At 64.1% G+C, this 19,999-nt stretch overlaps 1 long non-coding RNA gene across 1 annotated transcript; it reads left to right on the top strand.

Annotated features, from left to right (window-relative positions):
- The first annotated feature begins 1,063 nt into the window (after positions 1-1,063).
- Positions 1,064-18,216, top strand: LOC141107419 (uncharacterized). Its single transcript, XR_012235899.1, has 3 exons — positions 1,064-1,295; positions 15,683-15,750; positions 17,835-18,216. It is a non-coding gene; the product is annotated as an uncharacterized lncRNA (long non-coding RNA).
- Positions 18,217-19,999: the final 1,783 nt, after the last annotated feature.

The following is a 19,999-nucleotide window of genomic DNA, read 5'->3' as shown; positions in this document are numbered from 1 at the left end:
CTTCCTGTCCTGGTGACACCCTCGCCCTCTTCCTGTCCTGGTGACACCCTCGCCCTCTTCCTGTCCTGGTGACACCCTCGCCCTCTTCCTGTCCTGGTGACACCCTCGCCCTCTTCCTGTCCTGGTGACACCCTCGCCCTCTTCCTGTCCTGGTGACACCCTCGCCCTCTTCCTGTCCTGGTGACACCCTCGCCCTCTTCCTGTCCTGGTGACACCCTCGCCCTCTTCCTGTCCTGGTGACACCCTCGCCCTCTTCCTGTCCTGGTGACAACCCTCGCCCTCTTCCTGTCCTGGTGACACCCTCGCCCGCTTCCTCTCTTGGTGACACCCTCGCCCGCTTCCTCTCCTGGTGACACCCTCGCCCGCTTCCTCTCCTGGTGACACCCTCGCCCGCTTCCTCTCCTGGTGACACCCTCGCCCGCTTCCTCTCCTGGTGACACCCTCGCCCGCTTCCTCTCCTGGTGACACCCTCGCCCTCTTCCTCTCCTGGTGACACCCTCGCCCTCTTCCCTCTCCTGGTGACACCCTCGCCCTCTTCCTGTCCTTGTGACACCCCCCTCCCTCTTGCTTCCTGTCCTGGTGACACCCTCACTCTCTTCCTGTCCTGGTGACACCCCCAGTGCTGGTGACACCCCAGCCTCTCACCTCCTATGCTGGTGACACCCCCAGCCTCTCACCTCCTGTGCTGGTGACACCCCCCACCGTCTCGCTTCCTGTCCTGGTGACACCCCCCACCGTCTCGCTTCCTGTCCTGGTGACACCCTCACCCTCTTCCTGTCCTGGTGACACCCTCACCCTCTTCCTGTCCTGGTGACACCCTCACCCTCTTCCTGTCCTGGTGACACCCTCACCCGCTTCCTGTCCTAGTGACACCTCCCCTCCCTCTAGCTTCCTGTCCTGGTGACACCCTCGCCCTCTTCCTGTCCTGGTGACACCCTCGCCCTCCCTCCCACTTCCTGTCCTGGTGACACCCCCCCCCTCCCTCTAGCTTCCTGTCCCTGGTGACACCCTCACCCGCTTCCTGTCCTGGTGACACCCGCTTCCTGTCCTGGTGACACCCCACCCGCTTCCTGTCCTGGTGACACCCCCCCACCCTCTCACTTCTTGCCCAAGAAATTGGGACAGGTCCACCTTAAAGCTCCTCCTCCACACAGACTGACCTGCTCTTTTCCTTCTAAGTGATTGACTGTATATATTTGTAATTTGTGTCCTGTTTTGCCCCCGCAGTTTGTGGAGAAGAACAAGAAGGCGGACAATGATTGGTTCAGGTTGGAATCAAATAAAGAAACCACCAGGTGAGATGTGGGTGGGGCTGCTGGTAGGAGCTCCGCCTTCTATGATGTTTGACAGTGTAATGATATAGCGGGCTCTCCTCTCCTGCTGTTTTGTAGATGGTTCGGGCAATGCTGCTACATCACTTCCTGTCCTGGTGACCCCCCCTCCTCTAGATTCCTGTCCTGGTGACACACCCCTCCCTCTAGATTCCTGTCCTGGTGGACCCCCCCCCCCCCTCCCTCTAGATTCCTGTCCTGGTGACCCCCCCCCCCCTCTAGATTCATGTCCTGGTGACACCTTCTTCACATCACTTCCTGTCTCGGTGACACCCTCACCCTCTTCCTGTCCTGGTGACACCCCTCACCCTCTTCCTGTCCTGCTGACACCCCCACCCTCTTCCTGTCCTGCTGACAACCCCCACCCTCTTCCTGTCCTGCTGACAACCCCCACCCTCTTCCTGTCCTGCTGACAACCCCCACCCTCTTCCTGCCCTGCTGACAACCCCCACTCTCTTCCTGCCCTGCTGACAACCCCCACTCTCTTCCTGCCCTGCTGACAACCCCACTCTCTTCCTGCCCTGCTGACAACCCCCACTCTCTTCCTGCCCTGCTGACAACCCCCACTCTCTTCCTGCCCTGCTGACAACCCCCACTCTCTTCCTGCCCTGCTGACAACCCCCACTCTCTTCCTGCCCTGCTGACAACCCCCACTCTCTTCCTGCCCTGCTGACAACCCCCACTCTCTTCCTGCCCTGCTGACAACCCCCACTCTCTTCCTGCCCTGCTGACAACCCCCACTCTCTGGTTCAGGTTGGAATCGAGTAAAGAAACCACCAGGTGAGATGTGGGTGGGGCTGCTGGCAGGAGCTCCGCCTTCTACAATGTTTGACAGTGTAATGATATAACGGGCTCTCCTCTCCCGCTGTTTTGTACATGGTTCGGGCAATGCTGCTACATCACTTCCTGGCCTGGTGACACCCCCACCCACTCGCTTCCTGTCCTGTTAACACCCTCTTCCTGTCCTGGTGACCCCCCCTCCCTCTCGCTCGCTTCCTGTCCTGGTGACACCCCCCCCTCCCTCTAGCTTCCTTTCCTGGTGACACCCTCTCCCGCTTCCTGTCCTGGTGACACCCTCACCCGCTTCCTGTCCTGGTGACCCACCCTCTCGCTTCCTGTCCTTGTGACACCCTCTTCCTGTCCTGGTGACCCCCCCCCCCCTCCCTCTAGATTCCTGTCCTGGTGACCCCCCCCCTCCCTCTAGATTCCTGTCCTGGTGACCCCCCCCTCCCTCTAGATTCCTGTCCTGGTGACCCTCCCTCCCTCTAGATTCCTGTCCGGGTGACACCCGCTTCCTGCCCTGGTGACACGCTCACCCCGCTTCCTGCCCTGGTGACACGCTCACCCGCTTCCTGCCCTGGTGACACGCTCACCCGCTTCCTGCCCTGGGTGACACGCTCACGAACCGCTTCCTGCCCTGGTGACACGCTCACCCCGCTTCCTGCCCTGGTGACACGCTCACCCGCTTCCTGCCCTGGTGACACGCTCACCTACCGCTTCCTGCCCTGGTGACACGCTCACACCGCTTCCTGCCCTGGTGACACGCTCACACCGCTTCCTGCCCTGGTGACACGCTCACCCGCTTCCTGCCCTGGTGACACGCTCTCGACACCGCTTCCTGCCCTGGTGACACGCTCACCCGCTTCCTGCCCTGGTGACACGCTCACACCGCTTCCTGCCCTGGTGACACGCTCACCCGCTTCCTGCCCTGGTGACACGCTCACCCGCTTCCTGCCCTGGTGACACGCTCACCCCGCTTCCTGCCCTGGTGACACGCTCACCCGCTTCCTGCCCTGGTGACACGCTCACCCGCTTCCTGCCCTGGTGACACGCTCACACCGCCTTCCTGCCCTGGTGACACGCTCACACCCGCTTCCTGCCCTGGTGACACGCTCACCCGCTTCCTGCCCTGGTGACACGCTCACCCGCTTCCTGCCCTGGTGACACGCTCACCCGCTTCCTGCCCTGGTGACACGCTCACCCGCTTCCTGCCTGGTGACACGCTCACCCGCTTCCTGCCCTGGTGACACGCTCACCCGCTTCCTGCCCTGGTGACACGCTCACCCGCTTCCTGCCCTGGTGACACGCTCACACCGCTTCCTGCCCTGGTGACACGCTCACCCGCTTCCTGCCCTGGTGACACGCTCACCCGCTTCCTGCCCTGGTGACACGCTCACCCGCTTCCTGCCCTGGTGACACGCTCACCCGCTTCCTGCCCATGGTGACACGCTCACCCCGCTTCCTGCCCTGGTGACACGCTCACCCGCTTCCTGCCCTGGTGACACGCTCACCCCGCTTCCTGCCCTGGTGACACGCTCACCCGCTTCCTGCCCTGGTGACACGCTCACACCGCTTCCTGCCCTGGTGACACGCTCACCCGCTTCCTGCCCTGGTGACACGCTCACACCGCTTCCTGCCCTGGTGACACGCTCACCCGCTTCCTGCCCTGGTGACACGCTCACCCGCTTCCTGCCCTGGTGACACGCTCACTCCGCTTCCTGCCCTGGTGACACGCTCACCCGCTTCCTGCCCTGGTGACACGCTCACCCGCTTCCTGCCCTGGTGACACGCTCACCCGCTTCCTGCCCTGGTGACACGCTCACCCCGCTTCCTGCCCTGGTGACACGCTCACCCGCTTCCTGCCCTGGTGACACGCTCACCCCGCTTCCTGCCCTGGTGACACGCTCACCGCGCTTCCTGCCCTGGTGACACGCTCACCCGCTTCCTGCCCTGGTGACACGCTCACCCGCTTCCTGCCCTGGTGACACGCTCACCCGCTTCCTGCCCTGGTGACACGCTCACCCGCTTCCTGCCCTGGTGACACGCTCACCCGCTTCCTGCCCTGGTGACACGCTCACCGCCGCTTCCTGCCCTGGTGACACGCTCACCCGCTTCCTGCCCTGGTGACACGCTCACCCGCTTCCTGCCCCTGGTGACACGCTCACCCGCTTCCTGCCCTGGTGACACGCTCACCCGCTTCCTGCCCTGGTGACAACGCTCACCCGCTTCCTGCCCTGGTGACACGCTCACCCGCTTCCTGCCCTGGTGACACGCTCACCCGCTTCCTGCCCTGGTGACACGCTCACCCGCTTCCTGCCCTGGTGACACGCTCACCCGCTTCCTGCCCTGGTGACACGCTCACTCCGCTTCCTGCCCTGGTGACACGCTCACCCGCTTCCTGCCCTGGTGACACGCTCACCCGCTTCCTGCCCTGGTGACACGCTCACCCGCTTCCTGCCCTGGTGACACGCTCACCGCTCCTGCCCTGGTGACACGCTCACCGCTTCCTGCCCTGGTGACACGCTCACCCGCTTCCTGCCCTGGTGACACGCTCACCCGCTTCCTGCCCTGGTGACACGCTCACCCGCTTCCTGCCCTGGTGACACGCTCACCCGCTTCCTGCCCTGGTGACACGCTCACCCGCTTCCTGCCCTGGTGACACGCTCACCCGCTTCCTGCCCTGGTGACACGCTCACCCGCTTCCTGCCCTGGTGACACGCTCACCCGCTTCCTGCCCTGGTGACACGCTCACCCGCTTCCTGCCCTGGTGACACGCTCACCCGCTTCCTGCCCTGGTGACACGCTCACCCGCTTCCTGCCCTGGTGACACGCTCACCCGCCCTTCCTGCCCTGGTGACACGCTCACCCGCTTCCTGCCCTGGTGACACGCTCACTCCGCTTCCTGCCCTGGTGACACGCTCACCCGCTTCCTGCCCTGGTGACACGCTCACCCGCTTCCTGCCCTGGTGACACGCTCACCCGCTTCCTGCCCTGGTGACACGCTCACCCGCTTCCTGCCCTGGTGACACGCTCACACCGCTTCCTGCCCTGGTGACACGCTCACCCGCTTCCTGCCCTGGTGACACGCTCACCCGCTTCCTGCCCTGGTGACACGCTCACCCGCTTCCTGCCCTGGTGACACGCTCACCCGCTTCCTGCCCTGGTGACACGCTCACACCCGCTTCCTGCCCTGGTGACACGCTCACCCGCTTCCTGCCCTGGTGACACGCTCACCCGCTTCCTGCCCTGGTGACACGCTCACCCGCTTCCTGCCCTGGTGACACGCTCACCCGCTTCCTGCCCTGGTGACACGCTCACACCGCTTCCTGCCCTGGTGACACGCTCACCCGCTTCCTGCCCTGGTGACACGCTCACCCGCTTCCTGCCCTGGTGACACGCTCACCCGCTTCTGCCCTGGTGACACGCTCACACCGCTTCCTGCCCTGGTGACACGCTCACCCGCTTCCTGCCCTGGTGACACGCTCACCCGCTTCCTGCCCTGGTGACACGCTCACCCGCTTCCTGCCCTGGTGACACGCTCACCCCGCTTCCTGCCCTGGTGACACGCTCACCCGCTTCCTGCCCTGGTGACACGCTCACCCGCTTCCTGCCCTGGTGACACGCTCACCCGCTTCCTGCCCTGGTGACACGCTCACCCGCTTCCTGCCCTGGTGACACGCTCACCCGCTTCCTGCCCTGGTGACACGCTCACCCGCTTCCTGCCCTGGTGACACGCTCACCCGCTTCCTGCCCTGGTGACACGCTCACCCCGCTTCCTGCCCTGGTGACACGCCTCACCCGCTTCCTGCCCTGGTGACACGCTCACCCGCTTCCTGCCCTGGTGACACGCTCACCCCGCTTCCTGCCCTGGTGACACGCTCACCCGCTTCCTGCCCTGGTGACACGCTCACCCGCTTCCTGCCCTGGTGACACGCTCACCCGCTTCCTGCCCTGGTGACACGCTCACCCGCTTCCTGCCCTGGTGACACGCTCACCCGCTTCCTGCCCTGGTGACACGCTCACCCCGCTTCCTGCCCTGGTGACACGCTCACCCGCCTTCCTGCCCTGGTGACACGCTCACCCGCTTCCTGCCCTGGTGACACGCTCACCCGCTTCCTGCCCTGGTGACACGCTCACCCGCTTCCTGCCCTGGTGACACGCTCACCCGCTTCCTGCCCTGGTGACACGCTCACCCGCTTCCTGCCCTGGTGACACGCTCACCCGCTTCCTGCCCTGGTGACACGCTCACCCGCTTCCTGCCCTGGTGACACGCTCACCCGCTTCCTGCCCTGGTGACTACGCTCACCCGCTTCCTGCCCTGGTGACACGCTCACCCGCTTCCTGCCCTGGTGACACGCTCACCCGCTTCCTGCCCTGGTGACACGCTCACCCCGCTTCCTGCCCTGGTGACACGCTCACCCGCTTCCTGCCCTGGTGACACGCTCACCCGCTTCCTGCCCTGGTGACACGCTCACCCGCTTCCTGCCCCTGGTGACACGCTCACCCGCTTCCTGCCCTGGTGACACGCTCACCCGCTTCCTGCCCTGGTGACACGCTCACCCCGCTTCCTGCCCTGGTGACACGCTCACCCGCTTCCTGCCCTGGTGACACGCTCACCCGCTTCCTGCCCTGGTGACACGCTCACACCGCTTCCTGCCCTGGTGACACGCTCACACCGCTTCCTGCCCTGGTGACACGCTCACCCGCTTCCTGCCCTGGTGACACGCTCACCCCGCTTCCTGCCCTGGTGACACGCTCACCCGCTTCCTGCCCTGGTGACACGCTCACCCGCTTCCTGCCCTGGTGACACGCTCACCCCGCTTCCTGCCCTGGTGACACGCTCACCCGCTTCCTGCCCTGGTGACACGCTCACCCCGCTTCCTGCCCTGGTGACACGCTCACCCGCTTCCTGCCCTGGTGACACGCTCACGACCGCTTCCTGCCCTGGTGACACGCTCACCCGCTTCCTGCCCTGGTGACACGCTCACCCCGCTTCCTGCCCTGGTGACACGCTCACCCGCTTCCTGCCCTGGTGACACGCTCACCCGCTTCCTGCCCTGGTGACACGCTCACCCGCTTCCTGCCCTGGTGACACGCTCACCCGCCCTTCCTGCCCTGGTGACACGCTCACCCGCTTCCTGCCCTGGTGACACGCTCACCCGCTTCCTGCCCTGGTGACAGCGCTCACCCCGCTTCCTGCCCTGGTGACACGCTCACCCGCTTCCTGCCCTGGTGACACGGCTCACCCGCTTCCTGCCCTGGTGACACGGCTCACCCGCTTCCTGCCCTGGTGACAGGCTCACCCGCTTCCTGCCCTGTGACACGGCTCACCCCGCTTCCCTGCCCCTGGTGACACGGCTCACCCGCTTCCTGCCCTGGTGACAGGCTCACCCGCTTCCTGCCCCTGGTGACAGGCTCACCCGCTTCCTGCCCTGGTGACAGCTCACCCGCTTCCTGCCCTGGTGACAGGCTCACCCGCTTCCTGCCCTGGGTGACAGGCTCACCCGCTTCCTGCCCTGGTGACAGGCTCACCCCGCTTCCTGCCCTGGTGACAGGCTCACCCGCTTCCTGCCCTGGTGACAGGCTCACCCGCTTCCTGCCCTGGTGACAGGCTCACCCGCTTCCTGCCCTGGTGACAGGCTCACCCGCTTCCTGCCCTGGTGACAGGCTCACCCGCTTCCTGCCCTGGTGACAGGCTCACCCGCTTCCTGCCCTGGTGACAGGCTCACCCGCTTCCTGCCCTGGTGACAGGCTCACCCGCTTCCTGCCCTGGTGACAGGCTCACCCGCTTCCTGCCCTGGCGACAGGCTCACACCGCTTCCTGCCCTGGCGACAGGCTCACCCGCTTCCTGCCCTGGTGACAGGCTCACCCGCTTCCTGCCCTGGTGACAGGCTCACCCGCTTCCTGCCCTGGTGACAGCTCACCCGCTTCCTGCCCTGGGACAGCTCACCCGCTTCCTGCCCTGGCGACAGGCTCACCCGCTTCCTGCCCTGGCGACAGGCTCACCCGCTTCCTGCCCTGGCGACAGGCTCACCCGCTTCCTGCCCTGGCGACAGGCTCACCCGCTTCCTGCCCTGGCGACAGCTCACCCGCTTCCTGCCCTGGCGACAGGCTCACCCGCTTCCTGCCCTGGCGACAGGCTCACCCGCTTCCTGCCCTGGCGACAGGCTCACCCGCTTCCTGCCCTGGCGACAGGCTCACCCGCTTCCTGCCCTGGCGACAGGCTCACCCGCTTCCTGCCCTGGCGACAGGCTCACCCGCTTCCTGCCCTGGCGACAGGCTCACCCGCTTCCTGCCCTGGCGACAGGCTCACCCGCTTCCTGCCCTGGCGACAGGCTCACCCGCTTCCTGCCCTGGCGACAGGCTCACCCGCTTCCTGCCCTGGCGACAGGCTCACCCGCTTCCTGCCCTGGCGACAGGCTCACCCGCTTCCTGCCCTGGCGACAGGCTCACCCGCTTCCTGCCCTGGCGACAGGCTCACCCCGCTTCCTGCCCTGGCGACAGGCTCACCCGCTTCCTGCCCTGGCGACAGGCTCACCCCGCTTCCTGCCCTGGCGACAGGCTCACCCCGCTTCCTGCCCTGGCGACAGGCTCACCCGCTTCCTGCCCTGGCGACAGGCTCACCCGCTTCCTGCCCTGGCGACAGGCTCACCCCGCTTCCTGCCCTGGCGACAGGCTCACCCGCTTCTGCCCTGGCGACAGGCTCACCCGCTTCCTGCCCTGGCGACAGGCTCACCCGCTTCCTGCCCTGGCGACAGGCTCACCCGCTTCCTGCCCTGGCGACAGGCTCACCCGCTTCCTGCCCTGGCGACAGGCTCACCCGCTTCCTGCCCTGGCGACAGGCCTCACCCGCTTCCTGCCCTGGCGACAGGCTCACCCGCTTCCTGCCCTGGCGACAGGCTCACCCGCTTCCTGCCCTGGCGACAGGCTCACCCGCTTCCTGCCCTGGCGACAGGCTCACCCGCTTCCTGCCCTGGCGACAGGCTCACCCGCTTCCTGCCCTGGCGACAGGCTCACCCGCTTCCTGCCCTGGCGACAGGCTCACCCGCTTCCTGCCCTGGCGACAGGCTCACCCGCTTCCTGCCCTGGCGACAGGCTCACCCGCTTCCTGCCCTGGCGACAGGCTCACCCCGCTTCCTGCCCTGGCGACAGGCTCACCCGCTTCCTGCCCTGGCGACAGGCTCACCCGCTTCCTGCCCTGGCGACAGGCTCACCCGCTTCCTGCCCTGGCGACAGGCTCACCCCGCTTCCTGCCCTGGCGACAGGCTCACCCGCTTCCTGCCCTGGCGACAGGCTCACCCGCTTCCTGCCCTGGCGACAGGCTCACCCGCTTCCTGCCCTGGCGACAGCTCACACCGCTTCCTGCCCTGGCGACAGGCTCACCCGCTTCCTGCCCTGGCGACAGGCTCACCCGCTTCCTGCCCTGGCGACAGGCTCACCCGCTTCCTGCCCTGGCGACAGGCTCACCCGCTTCCTGCCCTGGCGACAGGCTCACCCGCTTCCTGCCCTGGCGGACAGGCTCACCCGCTTCCTGCCCTGGCGACAGGCTCACCCGCTTCCTGCCCTGGCGACAGGCTCACCCGCTTCCTGCCCTGGCGACAGGCTCACCCGCTTCCTGCCCTGGCGACAGGCTCACCCGCTTCCTGCCCTGGCGACAGGCTCACCCGCTTCCTGCCCTGGCGACAGGCTCACCCGCTTCCTGCCCTGGCGACAGGCTCACCCGCTTCCTGCCCTGGCGACAGGCTCACCCGCTTCCTGCCCTGGCGACAGGCTCACCCGCTTCCTGCCCTGGCGACAGGCTCACCCGCTTCCTGCCCTGGCGACAGGCTCACCCGCTTCCTGCCCTGGCGACAGGCTCACCCGCTTCCTGCCCTGGCGACAGGCTCACCCGCTTCCTGCCCTGGCGACAGGCTCACCCGCTTCCTGCCCTGGCGACAGGCTCACCCGCTTCCTGCCCTGGCGACAGGCTCACCCGCTTCCTGCCCTGGCGACAGGCTCACCCGCTTCCTGCCCTGGCGACAGGCTCACCCGCTTCCTGCCCTGGCGACAGGCTCACCCGCTTCCTGCCCTGGCGACAGGCTCACCCGCTTCCTGCCCTGGCGACAGGCTCACCCGCTTCCTGCCCTGGCGACAGGCTCACCCGCTTCCTGCCCTGGCGACAGGCTCACCCGCTTCCTGCCCTGGCGACAGGCTCACCCGCTTCCTGCCCTGGCGACAGGCTCACCCGCTTCCTGCCCTGGCGACAGGCTCACCCGCTTCCTGCCCTGGCGACAGGCTCACCCGCTTCCTGCCCTGGCGACAGGCTCACCCGCTTCCTGCCCTGGCGACAGGCTCACCCGCTTCCTGCCCTGGTCGACAGGCTCACCCGCTTCCTGCCCTGGCGACAGGCTCACCCGCTTCCTGCCCTGGCGACAGGCTCACCCGCTTCCTGCCCTGGCGACAGGCTCACCCGCTTCCTGCCCTGGCGACAGGCTCACCGCTTCCTGCCCTGGCGACAGCTCACCCGCTTCCTGCCCTGGCGACAGGCTCACCCGCTTCCTGCCCTGGCGACAGGCTCACCCGCTTCCTGCCCTGGCGACAGGCTCACCCGCTTCCTGCCCTGGCGACAGGCTCACCCGCTTCCTGCCCTGGCGACAGGCTCACCCGCTTCCTGCCCTGGCGACAGGCTCACCCGCTTCCTGCCCTGGCGACAGGCTCACCCGCTTCCTGCCCTGGCGACAGGCTCACCCGCTTCCTGCCCTGGCGACAGCTCACCCGCTTCCTGCCCTGGCGACAGGCTCACCCGCTTCCTGCCCTGGCGACAGGCTCACCCGCTTCCTGCCCTGGCGACAGGCTCACCCGCTTCCTGCCCTGGCGACACGGCTCACCCGCTTCCTGCCCTGGCGACAGGCTCACCCGCTTCCTGCCCTGGCGACAGGCTCACCCGCTTCCTGCCCTGGCGACAGGCTCACCCGCTTCCTGCCCTGGCGACAGGCTCACCCGCTTCCTGCCCTGGCGACAGGCTCACCCGCTTCTGCCCTGGCGACAGGCTCACCCGCTTCCTGCCCTGGCGACACGCTCACCCGCTTCCTGCCCTGGCGACACGCTCACCCGCTTCCTGCCCTGGCGACACGCTCACCCGCTTCCTGCCCTGGCGACACGCTCACCCGCTTCCTGCCCTGGCGACACGCTCACCCGCTTCCTGCCCTGGCGACACGCTCACCCGCTTCCTGCCCTGGCGACACGCTCACCCGCTTCCTGCCCTGGCGACACGCTCACCCGCTTCCTGCCCTGGCGACACGCTCACCCGCTTCCTGCCCTGGCGACACGCTCACCCGCTTCCTGCCCTGGCGACACGCTCACCCGCTTCCTGCCCTGGCGACACGCTCACCCGCTTCCTGCCCTGGCGACACGCTCACCCGCTTCCTGCCCTGGCGACACGCTCACCCGCTTCCTGCCCTGGCGACACGCTCACCCGCTTCCTGCCCTGGCGACACGCTCACCCGCTTCCTGCCCTGGCGACACGCTCACCCGCTTCCTGCCCTGGCGACACGCTCACCCGCTTCCTGCCCTGGCGACACGCTCACCCGCTTCCTGCCCTGGCGACACGCTCACCCGCTTCCTGCCCTGGCGACACGCTCACCCGCTTCCTGCCCTGGCGACACGCTCACCCGCTTCCTGCCCTGGCGACACGCTCACCCGCTTCCTGCCCTGGCGACACGCTCACCCGCTTCCTGCCCTGGCGACACGCTCACCCGCTTCCTGCCCTGGCGACACGCTCACCCGCTTCCTGCCCTGGCGACACGCTCACCCGCTTCCTGCCCTGGCGACACGCTCACCCGCTTCCTGCCCTGGCGACACGCTCACCCGCTTCCTGCCCTGGCGACACGCTCACCCGCTTCCTGCCCTGGCGACACGCTCACCCGCTTCCTGCCCTGGCGACACGCTCACCCGCTTCCTGCCCTGGCGACACGCTCACCCGCTTCCTGCCCTGGCGACACGCTCACCCGCTTCCTGCCCTGGCGACACGCTCACCCGCTTCCTGCCCTGGCGACACGCTCACCCGCTTCCTGCCCTGGCGACACGCTCACCCGCTTCCTGCCCTGGCGACACGCTCACCCGCTTCCTGCCCTGGCGACACGCTCACCCGCTTCCTGCCCTGGCGACACGCTCACCCGCTTCCTGCCCTGGCGACACGCTCACCCGCTTCCTGCCCTGGCGACACGCTCACCCGCTTCCTGCCCTGGCGACACGCTCACCCGCTTCCTGCCCTGGCGACACGCTCACCCGCTTCCTGCCCTGGCGACACGCTCACCCGCTTCCTGCCCTGGCGACACGCTCACCCGCTTCCTGCCCTGGCGACACGCTCACCCGCTTCCTGCCCTGGCGACACGCTCACCCGCTTCCTGCCCTGGCGACACGCTCACCCGCTTCCTGCCCTGGCGACACGCTCACCCGCTTCCTGCCCTGGCGACACGCTCACCCGCTTCCTGCCCTGGCGACACGCTCACCCGCTTCCTGCCCTGGCGACACGCTCACCCGCTTCCTGCCCTGGCGACACGCTCACCCGCTTCCTGCCCTGGCGACACGCTCACCCGCTTCCTGCCCTGGCGACACGCTCACCCGCTTCCTGCCCTGGCGACACGCTCACCCGCTTCCTGCCCTGGCGACACGCTCACCCGCTTCCTGCCCTGGCGACACGCTCACCCGCTTCCTGCCCTGGCGACACGCTCACCCGCTTCCTGCCCTGGCGACACGCTCACCCGCTTCCTGCCCTGGCGACACGCTCACCCGCTTCCTGCCCTGGCGACACGCTCACCCGCTTCCTGCCCTGGCGACACGCTCACCCGCTTCCTGCCCTGGCGACACGCTCACCCGCTTCCTGCCCTGGCGACACGCTCACCCGCTTCCTGCCCTGGCGACACGCTCACCCGCTTCCTGCCCTGGCGACACGCTCACCCGCTTCCTGCCCTGGCGACACGCTCACCCGCTTCCTGCCCTGGCGACACGCTCACCCGCTTCCTGCCCTGGCGACACGCTCACCCGCTTCCTGCCCTGGCGACACGCTCACCCGCTTCCTGCCCTGGCGACACGCTCACCCGCTTCCTGCCCTGGCGACACGCTCACCCGCTTCCTGCCCTGGCGACACGCTCACCCGCTTCCTGCCCTGGCGACACGCTCACCCGCTTCCTGCCCTGGCGACACGCTCACCCGCTTCCTGCCCTGGCGACACGCTCACCCGCTTCCTGCCCTGGCGACACGCTCACCCGCTTCCTGCCCTGGCGACACGCTCACCCGCTTCCTGCCCTGGCGACACGCTCACCCGCTTCCTGCCCTGGCGACACGCTCACCCGCTTCCTGCCCTGGCGACACGCTCACCCGCTTCCTGCCCTGGCGACACGCTCACCCGCTTCCTGCCCTGGCGACACGCTCACCCGCTTCCTGCCCTGGCGACACGCTCACCCGCTTCCTGCCCTGGCGACACGCTCACCCGCTTCCTGCCCTGGCGACACGCTCACCCGCTTCCTGCCCTGGCGACACGCTCACCCGCTTCCTGCCCTGGCGACACGCTCACCCGCTTCCTGCCCTGGCGACACGCTCACCCGCTTCCTGCCCTGGCGACACGCTCACCCGCTTCCTGCCCTGGCGACACGCTCACCCGCTTCCTGCCCTGGCGACACGCTCACCCGCTTCCTGCCCTGGCGACACGCTCACCCGCTTCCTGCCCTGGCGACACGCTCACCCGCTTCCTGCCCTGGCGACACGCTCACCCGCTTCCTGCCCTGGCGACACGCTCACCCGCTTCCTGCCCTGGCGACACGCTCACCCGCTTCCTGCCCTGGCGACACGCTCACCCGCTTCCTGCCCTGGCGACACGCTCACCCGCTTCCTGCCCTGGCGACACGCTCACCCGCTTCCTGCCCTGGCGACACGCTCACCCGCTTCCTGCCCTGGCGACACGCTCACCCGCTTCCTGCCCTGGCGACACGCTCACCCGCTTCCTGCCCTGGCGACACGCTCACCCGCTTCCTGCCCTGGCGACACGCTCACCCGCTTCCTGCCCTGGCGACACGCTCACCCGCTTCCTGCCCTGGCGACACGCTCACCCGCTTCCTGCCCTGGCGACACGCTCACCCGCTTCCTGCCCTGGCGACACGCTCACCCGCTTCCTGCCCTGGCGACACGCTCACCCGCTTCCTGCCCTGGCGACACGCTCACCCGCTTCCTGCCCTGGCGACACGCTCACCCGCTTCCTGCCCTGGCGACACGCTCACCCGCTTCCTGCCCTGGCGACACGCTCACCCGCTTCCTGCCCTGGCGACACGCTCACCCGCTTCCTGCCCTGGCGACACGCTCACCCGCTTCCTGCCCTGGCGACACGCTCACCCGCTTCCTGCCCTGGCGACACGCTCACCCGCTTCCTGCCCTGGCGACACGCTCACCCGCTTCCTGCCCTGGCGACACGCTCACCCGCTTCCTGCCCTGGCGACACGCTCACCCGCTTCCTGCCCTGGCGACACGCTCACCCGCTTCCTGCCCTGGCGACACGCTCACCCGCTTCCTGCCCTGGCGACACGCTCACCCGCTTCCTGCCCTGGCGACACGCTCACCCGCTTCCTGCCCTGGCGACACGCTCACCCGCTTCCTGCCCTGGCGACACGCTCACCCGCTTCCTGCCCTGGCGACACGCTCACCCGCTTCCTGCCCTGGCGACACGCTCACCCGCTTCCTGCCCTGCTGACACCCCCACTCTCTGGTTCAGGTTGGAATCGAATAAAGAAACCACCAGGTGAGATGTGGGTGGGGCTGCTGGCAGGAGCTCCGCCTTCTACAATGTTTGACAGTGTAATGATATAACGGGCTCTCCTCTCCCGCTGTTTTGTACATGGTTCGGGCAATGCTGCTACATCACTTCCTGGCCTGGTGTCACCCCCACCCACCCGCTTCCTGTCCTGGTGACACCCCCACCCGCTTCCTGTCCTGGTGACACCCCCACCCGCTTCCTGTCCTGGTGACACCCCCACCCGCTTCCTGTCCTGGTGACACCCCCACCCGCTTCCTGTCCTGGTGACACCCCCACCCGCTTCCTGTCCTGGTGACACCACCCCAACCCGCTTCCTGTCCTTGTGACACAACCCCCACTCTCTTCCTGTCCTTGTGACACACCCCCCACTCTCTTCCTGCCCTTGTGACACACCCCCCACTCTCTTCCTGCCCTTGTGACACACCCCCCACTCTCTTCCTGCCCTTGTGACACACCCCCCACTCTCTTCCTGCCCTTGTGACACACCCCCCACTCTCTTCCTGCCCTTGTGACACACCCCCCACTCTCTTCCTGCCCTTGTGACACCCCCCCCACTCTCTTCCTGCCCTTGTGACGACACAACCCCCACTCTCTTCCTGTCCTTGTGACACCCTCGCCCTCTCACTTCCTGGACTGGTGACACCCCCCCCACCCTCTCGCTTCTTGCCCTAGAAATTGGGACAGGTCCACCTTAAAGGTCCTCCTCCACACAGACTGACCTGCTTTTTTCCTTCTATGTGATTGACTGTATATATTTGTAATTGGTGTCCTGTTTTGCCCCCGCAGTATGTGGAGAAGAACAAGAAGGCGGGCCATGATTGGTTCAGGTTGGAATCGAGTAAAGAAACCACCAGGTGAGATGTGGGTGGGGCTGCTGGGAGGAGCTCCGCCTTCTACGCTGTTTGACAGTGTAATGATATAACGGGCTCTCCTGTCCCGCTGTGTTGTAGATGGTTCGGGCAATGCTGCTACATCACTTCCTGTGCTGGTGACACCCCCGCCCCCTCGCCTCCTGTGCTGGTGACACCCCCGCCCCCTCGCCTTCTGTGCTGGTGACACCCCCGCCCCCTCGCCTCCTGTGCTGGTGACACCCCCGCCCCCTCGCCTCCTGTGCTGGTGACACCCCCGCCCCCTCGCCTCCTGTGCTGGTGACACCCCCGCCCCCTCGCCTCCTGTGCTGGTGACACCCCCGCCCCCTCTCCTCCTGTGCTGGTGACACCCCCGCCCCCTCTCCTCGTGTGCTGGTGACACCGCCAGCCTCTTGCCTCGTGTGCTGGTGACACCGCCAGCCTCTTGCCTCGTGTGCTGGTGACACCGCCAGCCTCTTGCCTCGTGTGCTGGTGACACCGCCAGCCTCTTGCCTCGTGTGCTGGTGACACCGCCAGCCTCTTGCCTCGTGTGCTGGTGACACCGCCAGCCTCTTGCCTCGTGTGCTGGTGACACCGCCAGCCTCTTGCCTCGTGTGCTGGTGACACCGCCAGCCTCTTGCCTCGTGTGCTGGTGACACCGCCAGCCTCTTGCCTCGTGTGCTGGTGACACCGCCAGCCTCTTGCCTCGTGTGCTGGTGACACCGCCAGCCTCTTGCCTCGTGTGCTGGTGACACCGCCAGCCTCTTGCCTCGTGTGCTGGTGACACCGCCAGCCTCTTGCCTCGTGTGCTGGTGACACCGCCAGCCTCTTGCCTCGTGTGCTGGTGACACCGCCAGCCTCTTGCCTCGTGTGCTGGTGACACCGCCAGCCTCTTGCCTCGTGTGCTGGTGACACCGCCAGCCTCTTGCCTCGTGTGCTGGTGACACCGCCAGCCTCTTGCCTCGTGTGCTGGTGACACCGCCAGCCTCTCGCCTCGTGTGCTGGTGACACCGCCAGCCTCTCGCCTCGTGTGCTGGTGACACCCCCCACCCTCCATATTTTATCATGAAAAAGCTATCCTTGATCTCCAGTCAGTGCCTTTGCCTATGCTGAGATGTCATCAGTCTTCTGCAGGCAGGAGGAAGCATTTCTTCAGTCTATCCTCCTTCACTGATCAGACTCCTTCATTGTAATGCTAGTTCCCTGGCTCTCATGCTGACCCATCTGTCTCCAATACAGCCCTAAGACCTGAAGAAGATCTCTGCTGTACTGATGAATTGCTGGCCGGATTGCAGTGATCCGTTTCTGGGCCGGATTGCAGTGATCTGTTTCTGGGCCGGATTGCAGTGATCTGTTTCTGGGCCGGATTGCAGTGATCTGTTTCTGGGCCGGATTGCAGTGATCTGTTTCTGGGCCGGATTGCAGTGATCTGTTTCTGGGCCGGATTGCAGTGATCAGTTGCTGGCTAATATCGGTGATCGCTTGGTGCACAGGAGTCACTGTTAAAATATTGCTGACATGCTAATGTCTGTTCACCACGACCAGTGCGGGTCCATAGCATGCTATGGTTAGACTTGGTTCACACCTAGAAGTGTGACCAAGCGCGTGCGACGGCGTGCTTCCACGAGTCACGTGTAAGGCAGCCCATTCATTTTAGTGGGTTGCCCTACCCCCGAGAAATGCAGGAAAGAAGTCCCTTTTCCTAAAAACATGTCGCAACAAACCGTATGGTGCCACAGCTAACAAATTTACCAAATTTTTTAAAACTATTGTGTGGCCCTTTTATTTGCTAAGTTCTCTGTGTTCTCCTTGGGGAGATTTCCCTTGACTTCCTATCAGGACAGGAGGAATTTAAACTTCTTATCCTGGTGACAAAACAGGTGTCATAGGGACAGGAAGTGAGGGGAAATCTCCCCGGGGGGGGTCACAGACAGGACCTGATCTGAATTTAACTCTTCACACCCCAAACCCCCCCCCGAACTGAAAAAAATACAATAGGGCTGGATTTATAATATATGGCACATGTAATATGTGGGAGGGATTTCCTTCTCCTGGACATTCCTGGTAACTCTTTCCTCTCCATCTCTCAGCTGGGCTCGTGGCCGGTGGTGGAAATTCCTGATCAGCAAAGGATTTATGTAAACAAAAGGACAATTGAGGATGAGATTTCAGCCAATTAAGATCCGGAGGCAAACGGTCAGTCAGTCGCTTTCCTGGTACAAGATGCGGGTGCCACTAACCAGCTAATCACCTCCCTGATGCAAGACGTGGGGCTAAAGAAGCAGCCAATCGCCTCCCTGATAGGAGGCCTGGGGACCACCAACCAGCCAATCGTGTCACCGATACAAGACCCGGGAGGCCAGCAGCCAGACTCTTCAGAATCTCAGAATCTTATTTATTTATCATATTTGTATCCAAAACTGCTCCACCAATCATCTGCTATTCTGTGTAATAAACCTTCTGTTCTACTCACCTGATCTGTCTGCTGTGCTGTCATTATATCGGAGGAGTTTTGTGCAGATTTTGGTTAATGTATCTCACTCGTGCAGGAGCAGGGCAGAGCCATTTCTAGATGCTTGGCTGTGGGTGGGAAGTGTAGGGTTTGGAGGTGACATCGCAAATCTCATCAGATTACATAGACTGGCAAAAGCCAACTTTATTTAGCCAAACCTTTATGGACAGAGCAGGGAAAGGGTTGAATTGACAGGAAGTGAGAGGAAATGTTTCCTATGGGGGACACAGACAGGAGCAAAAACACATTTATAGTGGTTCTTCAATCGGTGTGTTGCCTGGAGTTCCCAGAGGGGTGGTGGGAGGAGACTGTTGTCCATAGAAACCAACCAGATTTACAGGAGATGCTCAGAAAGTTAGAATATCGTGCAAAAGTTCATTTATTTCACTAATGCAACGTAAAAGGTGAAAGTAATATATGAGAGAGACTCATTACATGCAAAGCAAGATAGTTCAAGCCGTGATTTGTCATAATTGTGATGATTATGGCTTACAGCTCACGAAAACCCCAAATCCACAATCTCAGAAAATTAGAATATTACATGCAATCAATAAAACAAGGATTGTACATAGAACGATATCGGACCTCTGAAAAGTATAAACATGCATATGTACTCAGTACTTGCTTTGGGCCCCTTTTTCAGCAATTACTGCCTCAATGCGGTGTGGCATGGGAGCTATCAGCCTGTGGTACTGCTGAGGTGTTATGGAAGACCAGGAGGCTTCAATAGTGGCCTTCAGCTCTTCTGCATTTTTTCGGTCTGATGTCTCTCATCTTTCTCTTGGCAATGCCCCATAGATTCTCTATGGGGTTCAGGTCAGGCGAGTTTGCTGGCCAATCAAGCACAGTAATCCCACGGTCATTGAACCAGGTTTTGGTGTGTTTGGAAGTGTGGGCAGGTGTCAAGTCCTGCTGGAAAATGAAGTCAGCATCCCCATAGAGCTCGTCTGCGGAGGGAAGCATGAAGTGCTCCAAAATCTCCTGGTAGACGGCTGTGTTGACCCTGGACTTAATGAAGTACAGGGGACCAACACCAGCAGATAACACGGCTCCCCAAATCAACACAGACTGGAAACTTCACACTGGACTTCAAGCATCTTGCAGTGTGTGCCTCTCCATTCTTCCTCCATACTCTGGGTCCTTGGTTTCCAAATGAGATGCAAAATTTGTTATCAGAAAAGAGGACTTTGGACCACCGAGCAACAGACCAGGTCTGTTTTTCTTTAGCCCAGGTAAGACGCTTCTGACGTGGTTTGTTGTTCAGGAGTGGCTTGACAAGAGGAATACGACATTTGAAGCCCATGTCCAGGATCTGTCTGTGTGTGGTGGCTCTTGATGCTCTGACTCCAGCCTCAGTCCACTCCTTGTGAAAATCCCAAACATTTTTAAATGGCCTTTTCCTGACAATCCTCTCCAGGCTGCGGTCATCCCTGCTGCTTGTGCACCTTTTTCTTCCACACTTTTCCCTTCCACATACATTTCTATTATTGTGCTTTGATACAGCACTTTGGGAACATCCAAACTACTTTTGCAATGACCTTTTTGAGGCTTTCCATCCTTATGAAGGGTGTCAATGATGGTTTTCTGCACAACTGTCAGGTCAGCCGTCTTTCCCATGATTGTGATTCCTACTGAACCAGACTGAGAGACCATTTAAAGGAACCCTTTGCAGGTGTTAGGGCTTAGTTAGCTGATTAGAGTGGGACACTTTGAGTCTAGAATATTGCACCTTTTCACAATATT

This window comes from Aquarana catesbeiana, linkage group LG09 (genome assembly GCF_042186555.1).
Source record: "Aquarana catesbeiana isolate 2022-GZ linkage group LG09, ASM4218655v1, whole genome shotgun sequence".
Classification (NCBI taxonomy): domain Eukaryota; kingdom Metazoa; phylum Chordata; class Amphibia; order Anura; family Ranidae; genus Aquarana; species Aquarana catesbeiana.
Note: the sequence above shows the minus strand (reverse complement) of the source record. Positions and strands in the feature narration are given on the sequence as shown.